We start from the raw sequence: 14481 nt of genomic DNA on the forward strand, positions 1-14481 counted from the left end.
AGATGGCAAATGGAGAACCCTGTCTGTCCTGATGATCCAGTGGTCTGCTCTGACTTTCTCTCCATCCTGGTTGTCCCTGCACATTGCCCTTGAGGAATTCCTGAGCTGTTTCTTGCCAGGACCAGTTGCTGCTTTTCTTTCCCTTTCCAAGCTGCCCTCACTAGTGAGGAGCACTATAATCTCCAGACACCTGCCTCCCAAATTGTACTGGTCTACCTGTCCCCACACACTGACTCTGGTCCTTCAGTGCAGGCCCAGGGCTACCATGCTGGTCCCTGAACCCCACTGACTGAAGGAGGCTCTGAACTTCAGATAAGGGGCTGAAAACCAGCCTCCTCTCCTCCAAGTGAAGCTTCCAGAAGTTCCACTGCAGGGAGGGCTCCTCAGGACCCCTGTTTCCTCCAGTGGAGACACCTACCCACCAGAATAGGGAGAGGCTGGAGTGGGCCTGGGGAGGCAAAGTTGGAGGCCTATACTGCACATGGGCAGTCTGTCCTGGAACCTGGAATTTAAGATGTGAAACAGATTCATCTGGAGTCCCCATGGCTTTTATTTGGGCACCTGGCCTTTCCAGGTCTGTATTTAGGGAGGGAAACAGTGGAGGAAACCTGCTGGGCATGCACATGGGGTGGGACCCCACCTACCCAGCACCCCAATACCTGTCAGCACATGCTCACAGCTCCACAGGGACTCATTCCGGGCTCCGGGACTTGCCACTCCCTGATGCCATTTCTGGACCTGAGCACATGCCCCAGGCACCTCTGCCCATGCAGCCACATTCAGAGAGGCCCAGGTGCCAGGGTCAGGGGCCATGACAGTGCTCCAGTCCTTCCCTAGAGCACTGCCCCTGACCTTTGGCCTGGGTCTCCAGAACTTCTTGTGTGGGGATGTGGGTGGGGTGGGGGTGAGGGTGGGGGTGGTGTTGGGGGGAGGCATCTGGCACCATGCCAGGCCCAGTGGGGTTGGGTTTCTAACTGGAAGGGATTGGGCCATTCCAATGGGATTCCCCAAATTCTGATGTGAAAGGGCACTGGACTGCTACTCTTAGCTGCTCCACACACCCTCCTGCCCCTCTCTTAGTCCCCACTCTATGCACCCCTGTGCAGGCCCAGGCCAGGTGGGAGGTGCATTCTCAGGGCCCCTGGGATGTAGCAGAAGTGCACCCATCACAGCTAGATAAGTTAATAAAGTTCAAAGATCTCCAATCAATAATGTAACTTCACAATTTGAGGACACTTTTCAAGAGAAGACTAAATCCAAAGTTACCAGAAGGAAGGTTACAAGATTAGAACATAGATAAAGGAAATACAGAATAAAAAAACAACTAAGAGAATCTGTGAAAGTAGAATTTAGTTCTTTCAAAAGATCAATAAAATTAAGAAGCCATTAGTTACACTGCCTCCACCCCCCAAAATGAGAAAAGACCCAACAAATAAAATAAAAAATGGAAACAGTGACTTACATTCTGACCTTACAGAAATGAAAGGATTATAAAAGGAAACAGGCTAGAAGGAGGTAAATGACATGGTGGAACTGTAGCCTATAGCTTACTTTGGGATTTGCTCTATAGCTTCTCATTGAATTTTGCCTTGAAGATCTTCACCTTTCTTTATACATGTTCTATTGCATAATAGGGAAGGGATGGAACTGAGACTGTGGAACTGTAAACCATAACAATTTTGGAAATTACTTATATAATTGTATCTTGAGCTGTACATTAAGAGTTGACACCTTTCTGTATATATGTATGTTATATTTTACAATAATGGAAATGGCTGAAGTTGTGGAACTGTGACACATGATATTCCTTCAAATATGTTCTCCAACTACTTGTGAAATCATACTTGAAAGTTATCACTGTTATATGTATATATATTAAAGTTCACAATAAAAAAATACAAAATACAAAATATAAAAAGAATACAATCAACAATTATATGACAACAAAGTAGATAAGATGAAATGGACAAATTCCTGAAAACATAAATTACCTATACTGACCCAAAAAGCAGTTAAAATCCTGTAACAATTATAGAGATGGAATCTGTAACCAAAATCTTTACAGAAAGAAAAGTTACTGACCAGATGACTTCACTGTTAATTCTACCAAGCAGTTAAAGATGCATTAACACAAAATCTTCTTAAATTCTTCCAAAAATATGAGGAGGGAATACTCACTAACTCATTCTATGTGGACAGTATCTCCCTCAAGCTAAACAAGACAAAGACAGCACAAGAAAAGGAAATTATCATCCAATTTCTCTTATGGGCATAGATCCAAAGTTTCTCAGTAAAATATTAGCAAGCTAAATCCAAAAACATATTAAAAGGATTATACACAAAGACTAAGTAGGATTTATCCTAGGAAGGCTACATTAATAGAATAACAACAAAAAATGCAAATAATACATGATCATCTCCAACAAATTAATACAATAACAAAAAAAAATACCAGAACAAATATCATCTGAATAAACAGAAAATGATTCAGCAAAATTCAAAACAGTTTCATGTGGAAAACCCTTCTAACACTAGGAGGAGAAGGAAACACCCTCAACATGATAAAGACCATTTATGAAAATCTCACAGCTAACACTATACTCAATGGTGAAAGACTGCAAGCTTTCCCCCTAATATTACAAACAAGAGAAGGGTGCCCAGTTTTCTCACTGTTATTTAACATTTTATCAGAAATTCTAGCCAGAGCAATTAGGGAAGAAAAAGAAAAGGCATCCAAGTTGGAAAGGACGAAGTAAAACCATCTCTATTCCCAGATGACATGATCCTACATATGGAAATCCCAAGGCATTCAAAGAAAGCTACTAGGGGTAACAAATGAATTTAGTAAAGTTTCAGGGTAAAAGATCAACATAAGGCTCTATTGTGTCTCTGTAACCTAGCAATGAACAATCCAAGATGGAAAGTTAGAAAATAATTCCATATGATACCATCTAAAAGAATAAAATATCTCAAAATGAATTTAATCAAGAAGACAAAAAACTTGTACACTTAAAACTACAAAACATTGCAGAAAGAAATCAAAGAAGACCAAAATAAATGGCAAGATATCCTGTATTTGTGGATTGGAAGACTTAATACATTACTAAGATATCAATACTACCCAAAGTTTTGTGCAGATTAAATGCAATCCTTATCAAAATACCAGCAGCCTTATTTTGCAGAAAAATAGGTGATCTTCAGGTTCATACAGTATTGCAAGTGGCTCCAAATAGCCAAAACATTTTTTAAAACAAGAATGAAATTGGAAGCCTGTGCCAGTTTGAGTGCATTATGTCCCCCCAAATGCCATTATCTTGATGTAATCTTGTGTGGGAAGACCTATCAGTGTTAATTAGATGGTAATTCTTTGAGTGTTTCCATGGAATGTGCCCCACCCAACTGTGGGTGATGACTGTGGATAATTTCCATGGAGGTGCTGGCTCACCCATTCAGGGTGGGCCATGATCAGTGGAGCCATATAAATGAGCTGACAAATAGAAGGAACTCAGTGCAGCTGAGAGTGACATTTTGAAGAGGAGCTACAGCCAAGAGGGACACTTTGAAGAAATCACAGGAGCTGCAGATGAGAGACAGTGTGAAGATGGCCGTTGAAAGCAGACTCTTGCTCTGGAGAAGCTAAGAGAGGACAAATACCCCAAGTGCAACTAAGAGTGACATTTTTGAGGAACTGCAGCCTAGAGAGGAACATCCTTGGAGAAAGCCATTTTGAAACCAGAACTTTGGGGCAGATGCCAGCCACATGACTTCCCAGCTAACAGAGGTTATCCAGACACCATTGGCCATCCTCCAGTGAAGGTACCCAATTGCTGATGATTTAGCTTGGACACTTTATGGTCATAAGACTGTAACTGTGTAACCAAATAAACCCCTTTTATAAAAGCCAATCCATCTCTGGTGTTTTGCATTCTGGCAGCATTAGCAAACTAGAACAGAAGCCTTACACCCCCAATTTCAAAACTCACTACAAAACTACAGTAATCAAAACAGTGTAGTACTGGCATGGGGGTATGCATATAGACCAGTGGAATAGAATTGAGAGCCAGAAATAGTCCCACACACATACAACCAACTGATTTTCAACAAGGGTTCCACTTACATGCCATCTAGAAAGAATAATCTCTTCAAGAAATGGTGCTGTGATAACTAGATATACAATACAAAAGAATGAAATTGGACCCTTATCTCTTACTATACACAAAAAATAATTCAAAATGGATCAATGCCCTAAATAAAGCAGCTGAAGCCACGAACTTAGAAGATAACATAGGTGGAAACCTACATACCCTATATTTGGAATGGATTCTTAGATATGACACTAAAAGCCAAGAAATAAAAGTAAAAGTATTTAAATGGGCCATTATCAAAATAAAAAATTCTGTGCATCAGACATTATCAAGAAAGCAAAAAGACAGCACAAAGAATGGGAGAAAATAGTTGCAAATCACATATCTGATAAGGGCTTAACATCTGGAATATATAAATAACCCTTCAATTCAGTAACATAAATGAAAACCAAGTAAATGCTAGGCAATAACTCAGCAGGTAGACTTACAGCCTCCCCCCAATGTGGTCCATGACTCCCAGGGGTGTAAATATCCCTGGCAACATGGGACATGACTCCCAGGTATGAGCCTGGACCCAGCATCATGGGATTGAGAAAGTCTTCTTGAGCAAAAGGGAGAAGAGAAATGAAAGGGAGAAGAGAAATGAAACAATATCAAGTTTCAATGGCTGAGAGATTTCAAATGGAGCCAAGAGGTCATTAGGGATGGTATTCTTATGCATTATATAGCTACCCCTTTTTAGTTTTTAGTGTATTGGAATAGCTAAGAGGAAATAACTGAAACTGTTGAACTGCAACCCAGGAGCCTTGATTCTTGAGGGTTATTGTATAACTTTGGTGCTTACACAGTGTGACTGTGTGATTATAAAAATCTTGTGGCTCATACTAACTTTATCCAGTGTATGGAAAGATGAGTAGAAAAATGGGAACAAAAATTAAATGAATAATAGATTGGGATGGGGGTGGGATGTTTTGGGTATTCTCTTTTACTTGTATTTTTTATTTTTATTTTTTTGAAGTAATGAAAATATTCAAAAATTGATTTTGGTGATGAATATACAACTATAGGATGGTACTGTGAACAACTGATTGTACACTGTGGATGATTGTAGGGTATGTGAATATATCTCCATAAAATTGAATTGGAAAAAAAAAAATGCTGCACAAAGGGATTGAACAGGCATTTCTCCAAAGAAGGCAAATAAATGGCCAAAAGGCTCATGAAAAGATGCTCAACATCATCAGCCATGAGGGAAATGCAAATGAAAAAAAATGAGATACCACTTCATAGTCACTAGGATAAGTATTTCTTTAATGGAAAATAATGGGTTGGTGAGAATGTGGAGAAATTAGAATCCACATGTGTTGTTGATGGGAATGTGAAATGGTGTGTCTAATGTGCAAAACAATATGGCATTCCACAAAAAGTTAAACATAGAATGATCATATGACCCAGCAATTCCATTCCCAAGTATATACCCAGACAAACTGAAAACAGGAACTCAAACAGATACTTGTGCACCAGTGTTCATGGTTGAATTATTCACAATAACAACTCAGGTGTCTATCAAGAGTGAATAGATAATTGAGGTGTTGTATGTTCATCCCATGGACTATCATTCAGCCATAAGGAAGCTGTAAGTTCTTACATAAGCTACAACATGGATGAACATTGAAATCATTATTGTGTGAAATAAGCATGGCACATGAGGAAACATAATATATGATTCCAGTTATATATCCAGAAGTAGCAAGCTCTTAGGGACAAAAAGTAGATTAGAGGCTACCCAGAGATGAGGAGGGGAGGAAGCTGTAGTTCTTGATTGGTAGGTAGAGTTTTTGTAAATTTTTTAAAAATTTTGAAACTAAAAATCCAAACCCAACTCAACTACAGACTAAGATTGACTCCACCTCCCACATCAAAAGCCTAGCAGAAGAGGAGTGCCATTTGTGAAACATAAATACTGTTCTTCTCACATTTTATCATCCTACAGAATATGTCTGGCTTTTGGCCAAATATCACCACCAAAAAAAGCAAGAGAATAAAAAAGAAATCATCAAGAAAGAAGTGATCAACAAAACTAAACTCAGATACCTAACTCAAATTTTAGAACTATCCAACAGGGAAATTAAATTAACTATAAATTACATTAAAGGCTTTAGTGGGAAAGGTGGAAAGAGCAACAAGAAAGTAGAAATGTAGGAAAAGACAAACAACTCCTTCTCTCTCCCTCAACATGACAAAGATGAAAAATGCCTTCTATGGTCCCATCCAGAACCTCAACTCAGCCATGGAAAGAATCAGCAAAGATAGGTCAACAGCAGTTATCCACACTGAAATACAAAGAGAAAAAGTAAAATGAAACACAACAGGACTTACAAGAGCTGTGAGACAAGATCAAATGTACTAGCAATTGTGTAACTGGGATTCCAGAAGGAGAAGAGCAAGAACAGAGCAGAATCAATATTTAGAGATGGCTTAGGAAATTCCAAAAGTAATAAAATACATCAAACTACAGATTAAAGAAACACAGACCCACCAAGCAGGATAAACATCAAATGTGCAAACATACACACACACACACATACACACCTAAACATACCTTCAAACTGCTGACAACATGACATATAGAGAAATAAGGATCAGGATTACAGTAGGCTCTTGTCAGAAACTATGCAAATTAGAAGATAATCTTCCAAGTGATTAAAGGAAAACTACTTTAATCTAGGAAAATTCTTTCAAAACTATAGGAAAAATGAAGGCTTTTCAGAAAAACAAAACCTTTTAATAAAGAAAGGTTAGAAAAAACCCAGCAGATTCACACAAGACATATTAAACTAGTTCTACAGGCAAAGGAATTACACCAGTCCAAAAATTGGATCTACCAAAGAAATGAAGAGCACAGGAAATGATGAAAATGAGGTTGAAAATGAAACTCCCACTTATTCCTTTTTAACCACACTAGAAGATTACCAACTGTCTAAAGAAAACCATGGCAGTGCATAGTGCATTATGGCATAAGTGAAAGTCAAAAGTATGACAATAAGAGCACAAAGGATGGGAGTAAGGACCTGGCCACATACTGTTTGTATGGCTCTTACACTACACATGGATTGGTACAATGTTCTTTGAAGGTAGAGTAGATGTGTATTGCAAACCCTCAGGCAACCACGAGAAAATAAAATAATAAATACTGGTGAACTCACAGAGTCATTATGCAGATTGGGTTCCCTGAACATAGTATCTGGCACCAATGCCCAATAAACAGAACTTGGACTCTAAGCTTCTTGAGCACCCACTATCCATCTTAGGATCAGAGGGAAAGAATGATTATAGCAAGTGAAGGGGGCCTTGTTTGGGTACAGCCCTGCTGCTCTGCCCCCTTGGATCCTGAGCAAAAAAGAAAAATCAGTAATGCTGATTCTGTTTATAGTTAACATTTTGATATTTTTTCATCATGGATTTTCTAGCATTAAGTTCAGTTTTTTAAAATACTGCATCAAAATGTTACTTATCTTGATTACTGAGTTTTCAATGCCTCTCTCACCTCACCCTAGTCCCAGCCCTGTTGGGGAGAAAAAGCATTCAGTCAAACCTGGTCTGAGCCCTGTGGACCCAGGCTGCAGGTGGTTTGGGCTCCCACCTGCTGTGCTGCTCTGAGGGGTGAGGCTGGAGCCCAGGGTTTTGGAGGATGAATTTCCTAATGGAGCATGGACCCTAACCCAGGGGAAAGGCATTGTGGGCCTTGGTCTCCCCTGAAGAATCTGTCTTCGACTGGAGGCACAGACTCATCTGACACTCAGCAGGGTTGTAAGCCTGGATACCTCCTGTTACAGCAAGAAAAATATCCATTCCTAACTACCTCTCTTCCAGTGTGTTGGGGCTACTTTTTCTATTCCCTGCTCCCATCTCTCTGCCTTCTATGGACACCCTCTGGTCCTGAAGAAAGTATTGACTAAACCACTCTCTCAAGCTCCTGTTTATGTCCCCTCTGTCCTTCATGGACCACTACCCAAGAAATTAGAAATTCCCTTTTCTATGTTCCAGCAAATGGTCCAGAAGGACTGGTGCCCAACTAATATGCAAATAGATATTGGAAAAATCTCCCCAAGAGGCAATACCCCAGGGGCCATTGAGAAGGCCTCATGGTGGGCAGCTGGGTCAGGGGAATACTTGTCCATTAGGAGGTAAGTCTAGATGGTCTTAGAGTTTAAAAAACTCTGTCCCACTCTCAGGAGTTTAAAAAACTGTGTCCCACTAACTATGGGGGAAAGTGCAGGAATTGGCCTATAGTTTCTACAGAGGAAAAGGAAAGCAAGAGAGCTCCCCCTACCAGATTTGAATGTGTTAACAAAATGATGATGACCACCATCCCCTCAAATGACTTAAACCAGTGAGACAGATCCTATCACTATCCCCAGTTTTCAGAAGACAGAAAGTACAGAGAGGATCAGTAAATTGCCCAAGGACACAGAGCTCATAAGTAATTGACTGGAAAGTCAACCCCAGATCTAGTCTGATTCAGATGAGAACAGAAAATTCAGAAGTAGGTGCAAATATGTTTAAGATGTGCTAACAATGGTCTTTCACCTTAGCGAGCTTGGAGAAGGAAAAAGAGCCTATGTTTACACTGGGTGTTGGTTAAACACATGTGGGCACTACCTTTTGTTGGTATACCAAGCTCCATTAGACATGAAGGTTATAAAGCATTGTCCTGCTTTAACATACTTACAATTTGACATCTGAGAAAATGGGAGAGTGGGTGAGGTATAGTGGGCTTCTCCTTCTTGAAGGAAATTAGAGGGGCCAGAGGATTCTTGGGACCACAGATTCTGGGTGTCACCAGCCACTGAGGGACCCGTACAGTACATGGTGGGGACATGTACATGGACCCACCCCTCCCACAGTCCTGGTTCACTTGGCAAATCTTCCACAGGTCCCATGGAGTATTTCCAGATTTTCCTTGAACTACTGCTGAAATGTTTATCTTCCTACCTAATTCTTTGGAATAAATTAAGCCATGAAGTCAGAAGTCTTTCTTCCACACCTTAGAAGCCAATGCAAAGTCTCCATCTCTCAACTTGAGAACTTCTTCCCTGCTTCCTGTGGCTAACAAACAGCCTTTGATTTGCTCTCCAAAACTCCAAGCTCCACAAGAGGAGGGGCTGGAATTCACTACAAGGCTCACCATTCACATTTTCACTAGATGTCTCAAGCTAGAATTTGAGCAGTTTGGTAATTGCCTAACCATTATTTAACCCTGGTCATGGAGAACTTCCAGTGCACCCTCAGGATCCTCAAGCCTCACTCCCTTCCTCTCCACTGTGAAGCTTTGCCAGCAGGCCCAGGGTCAAGGTGAGGTTGGACCTGCAGGGGGTCAGGGCAAAGGTCAAAAGTGCTAAGGACTGCCCTGCAGTTCCCTGGATTAGGAAGTCACTGCCACCTGGTGCCCTCCAACTCCTTGATCAGGGATCACTGGGGTGGAAGCACAAGCATCCCCAGAGGGGCATCTGCTCACACCCATCCAGCCCCATCCTTGGGGTCTGGGTTTACGAGGTGTCAACCCCCCCCATCCAGAGGTGTGGCCGGGGGTAGAGAGCAGTTGGTGCCAGGGGCTAAGGATAGAGGATTACCTACCCCAGGCCCCTCTGCAACTAGCATCTCCAGAGCCAGCCTTGGTTCCCAGAGTATTTGGGGCCAAGGGAGTGGGGATTGTCCAAGGCTCATCATTTCCTCCACACACTTGCTGCTGAGATACGGGTTCTGGTGATCACCGTCCTCCTTACCACAGTTTAGGATGTCGACACTTCTGTTCAACTCAGGGTGCTAAGGCTGCAGCTTCCACCCGCAGGATCCTGACCTCGAAGGACTCAGGGGTTCGCAGGGTGGGGATGCAGGGAGGGCACCATGTCCAGGGGCCCTGGTGGGAAGCGGCCAACCCCTTCCAGAGGGAAACCCAACTCCACCAGCTCAGCAAACTACCAATTGCATCCCTGGCGCCCCACCCCTCCCGGCACCGGAAGCCCTGGGACCCAAGCCGAGGGGCGGGGCCGACTCTCTTGGCGCGCGGGACTGGAGCGCAGGCGCGGCCCACACGGTAGCTCCTGCGACACCGCGACCTTGCTGGTGGCACTTGTTTGGCGCCCAGGCTTCCACCGACGGTGCAGGCAAAGGCCCTTAGGCTGTGGAAATGGCGGCGGGGAGTAGCCAAGCCGGGGAGACCCGGGTGAGTACGGACACAGGCAGCTGTGTGTGTGTGTGTGTGTGTGTGTGTGTGTGTGTGTGTGTGTGTGTGTATTGCGGGGAGGGGGTGGCCGACGTAGCATCCAGAGGTGTACGGACACAGGCAGCTGTGTGTGTGTGTGTGTGTGTGTGTGTGTGTGTGTGTGTATTGCGGGGAGGGGGTGGCCGACGTAGCATCCAGAGGTGGGAGGGCCCAGGCCCAGGCAGCTGTGTGTGTGTGTGTGTGTGTGTGTGTGTGTTGTGTGTGTGTGTATTGCGGGGAGGGGGTGGCCGACGTAGCATCCAGAGGTGTACGGACACAGGCAGCTGTGTGTGTGTGTGTGTGTGTGTGTTGTGTGTGTGTGTATTGTGGGGAGGGGGTGGCCGACGTAGCATCCAGAGGTGGGAGGGCCCAGGCCGGGTGTAGCCGGGAGTGTACGGGACTGCTGAGAGCTCCAACAGGTATTGGGGTGCCAGGCGGGTGGGGGTCCTCAGTGCGAACGCTCCCAGCAAGTTTCCTCTACCCTATACCCCCCATAAATACCCAAGTAAAAACCAGGGTGGCCCCAGATTAATCCATTTCTGATCTTAAATTCCGGGTTCCTGGTGAGATTGCCCACATGCAGTGTAGGCCTGGCCTCCAGCTTTGTCTCCTCATCCCTCCCTTTAGCGACTCCCAAGTGTTTGGTGGGGAGGAGTCTGTGCTGAAGGAAACAAGATCCTGAGGAGCCCTCCCTGCAGTGGGAGGCCCTGGAAACTGCTCCTTAGAGGAGGGGGGCCTGGGGTCTTCCAACATTTATCTGAAGTCCAGAGCCTTCTGCAGTCTGTGGGATGCTGTTACCAGCCCAAGGCAATGGATTCTTTTACCCTATGTGCTCAAATGACCAATTCCTGAGACACTGGGGTTTCAAAGAGGAAAAGACTTTTATTGTTAAGCAGGAAGCAGAACAGATGGACTGTTGGTCCAAAATCTGTCTCCCCAAACTGCAGTAATTCTGATAGTTTTAAAGCATGAAAAGATGGGCAAGTTTTAGGATAATGAGTACAGTGGCCCCCAGATTATGTAATTAGAGGTGATCTAATTTTTGAGCTTGTACAGAATTGATTACATGCTTAGTCACAGAACATATGTAAGAAAATGGCACCCTTAATATGATGTTGGGTGTGATTTTTAGTATTATAATGAGATATAGGTGACTTGTAGGTTAAAGTCTAAGCTACTGTGCATGCCAGGTGGGCCCATTTTGGTTAGATCCAGCTTCCATTACCAAGATAACTTGGAGCTTGTGGTGGGTTAGTTCTTGCTGACCCAAGACCCTTCATTAATAAACACTAGGGGCTGTCTTTTGTGGTCATAAGACTTTGGAGTTAAAAAAATAAATGAGTGCAAGTGAAAGTTAGTCACAAGGTTTTTACAATTATAAGGGCACAAAATAAAGGCTATACATTCATTATCAGAGATCAAGGCAGCTGGATTACAATTCACATTTCAGGTATTTCCCTCTGTCTACTCTAGTATACCAGAAAGTAAAAAGCAATATCTATGTAATGATTCAGTAATCATCATCAGTCCTTAAATCTTAACTTCTTGGTTACAAAGTGGACCTGCATGGCTGCCCAAGGGTGGCTGCTAAAAACCCTGAGTCAGGGTCTGGGAACTGTTGGGCCAGTAAAGTCTGGGAAGCAGGGGATCTGGAGACTAGTGAGTCTCCCTCATGGGGGTGAGATAGAGAGGGAAGGAGGAGCAGCTGCAGGGCCTGGAAAGAACCAGCCCAGGAATTTCAAGGGCAGTGTGCAGTGTCAGCCAGTTTGGAGAGAATGAGAAAGAGCAGACCATCCATGGCAGCAAGACAGACAGGCCCTGCCACTTGCCCTCTTTGGACATGTAGGTTCTTGCTGCCTTTTGGAATGCAGTTTGGCATTGTCAATGAAAACTGTTGATGTCCGTATTAATTGTGTTAATTCTCCACTTTAATTTCAGTTCTATAGGTCTTCTGTGGAAATAGTTCAGGTGTAAACAGAGGTGTTCTGTTTGAAAATGCAGGCACCAAATGCCACCTATGTGTCCATGGAGGGGGACTCACTTCAACCACCTCTAGTCCTTCATTGAAGGAACACATGGTGGGACTGTGTTTATGGGCAAAGACTTATGTGCCATTGTTCAGGCAGACTGAGGGTGGCACAGAAATGGCCTGTCTGTCTCTGAAGTTAAAATGGGTGTATGTGCACATAGTTAGATTTGTATAAACTGAGGAAGAATTCAGAAATCCTGGGAATCCAACCAACCAGGGCTTAGCTCTGTAGGAGCCAAGTAGAGGGCCCATAGGGGAGAACAAATGACTCCTCAGGTGGCAGTGTCGCCTTCTGGGTTCAGGTGAGGTCTGTGCTTTGGCATGGAGGCCAGCCTGCTGGGGTCACCAGCTTGCAACCTTTGGATGTTTCCATAACTCTCTGAGCTGGATGTCCTCACCTGCCAAGTGGGGAAGCTCTAGGAGTGACCTCATATGCTCCTGTGAAGGAAACTGGGTCAAAGCTCCCATGGAGGACCTATCCCTGCCAGGATCCACAAGCAGCACCACTAATTGGGGCTTTACTTTCTTGGCCTTTTTCAGTGGTTGGACTAGAGCAGCCTTTACTTCTTTGTGTTTTCCAGTATTTCTTTTCCAGTATTTGTCAAGTAAAATTTCATTGTTTCTTTTTTCAAAATCAAAATGCTTATATGCAGATGGTGAGAGTAGTCTTGCAGCTTTAGTTATTTCTTTGCTCAAATGGAAATGGCATCTGCCAACCCTAGCCAGGGTGCTACCTAAGTATACAGGAAGGCATATGACTTCTGTGGTAGATGCCAGGAAAATCCTGGTGAGGCAGACAGCAGCCCCCATTGAGCTGAGAGCCCAGAGAAGGAGTCAGAGAGAAACCCAATTGCAAACTGTAGGATAAGGGTGGAGGATGTGAAGTGCAAAGAGTGTCCAGGTGGAGCTGTGTGGTTAGGGCACTAGGGTCAGCATGGCCAATAGTGACAGAGGAGAGGTTCAGAGACAGAGGTGAGCTGTGGAAGGTGGCCCTGGTCACCTGTGTTTTTTTCAGAAAGAGTTCCTAGAGGACTGCATTCTTTAGAGGATTGGAAGGAAATTCTCCAGGGCATCTGGTACCCTTCACCCCTACCTTTTCTCAGGTGAACTCCTGTGACTCTGAGGCAACATGTGGAAATGGTCTGAGGATGGGGAGGATGTGGCTGGTGTCATGTGCATGGTGTGGTGATCTGGCTGGTGCTGCTGAGACTGTTCCCATGTTGGCCACATGGGACCCTGGCCTGAGACATGATGCAGACCTTCCTGGCACTGCTGTGGGAGAGCAGAGATACCTGCCCACCAGCCCTGGAGCTGGTGGCACTTGTGGGAAGGTTGTGCTTGGACCTGCAGGATGATCTGGTCAAGGTGGAGCCCTTGGTGGAGGCTCTGCTGGAGAGACAAACCTGTCTGCACCTGGTGGACAGTGTGGATGTTTTGCCAGTGTGCACATGCATGCTGGCCTGGCAGAAGCATCCCCAGGCTGCTTGCAGACTCCAAGAGGTAGGCCTGGGGTGGATGGGGAAGGGCAGAGGAGAGCAGGGGTGCCCTGAGTACAGGCCAAAGGGTCCACAATGTGTCTATGTAGCTCATCCCAGGTCCCAAGGCCCTGTCCTCACTTGGCAGCAAACTTGACCAGTGCTGGTGTGATGCTATTGATGGTCTTTATTTACCCACTTATCTGATGATTTGTGAATGTAAAGTGTGGGGTTGACTAAGGGATACTGGCCCAGGTGATGCTGGGATGGTGCAGGTTATATAGTGTATGCCCTGTATACCTTCCTCAAATCTTTTTTAAACACTGTTTATTATGAAATATATATACAAGAAAAGTGTTAAATTTCAAAATATAGTTTAACAGGTAGTTATAGAGCAAATTTCAAAGTATAGTATTACAGTTCCACAATTTCATGTATTTCCTTCTGGCTGATCTAAAACTAAAAAGAAGTATCTGTATAATGATTCAGTAGTCATTTAGTAAGCCCATCTCCCCTTGTATCAACACCAGCAGACTAGAGTAAAAGCTGCTTTGGCTGTGACAATAGCAGAAGGGAGAAAAAGAAAAATAGGCCACCATTGAGAACCCTGGCATATGTATTCTGTGC

At 44.0% G+C, this 14481-nt stretch overlaps 1 protein-coding gene across 3 annotated transcripts in view; it reads left to right on the forward strand.

The window, feature by feature from the left end:
- The first annotated feature begins 10167 nt into the window (after window positions 1-10167).
- The window catches only part of LOC119531486 (zinc finger protein 705A-like), a 231384-nt gene continuing 227070 nt past the window's right edge, over window positions 10168-14481 (forward strand). For all 3 annotated transcript variants that reach the window (XR_005216319.1, XM_037832782.1, XM_037832781.1), the window contains exon 1: window positions 10168-10311. The gene's annotated coding sequence lies outside the window, so the exon portion shown is untranslated. The remainder of the gene's footprint in view (window positions 10312-14481) is intronic.

The sequence above is a fragment of the Choloepus didactylus genome, chromosome 4 (assembly GCF_015220235.1).
Source record: "Choloepus didactylus isolate mChoDid1 chromosome 4, mChoDid1.pri, whole genome shotgun sequence".
NCBI classification, from domain to species: Eukaryota; Metazoa; Chordata; class Mammalia; order Pilosa; family Megalonychidae; genus Choloepus; species Choloepus didactylus.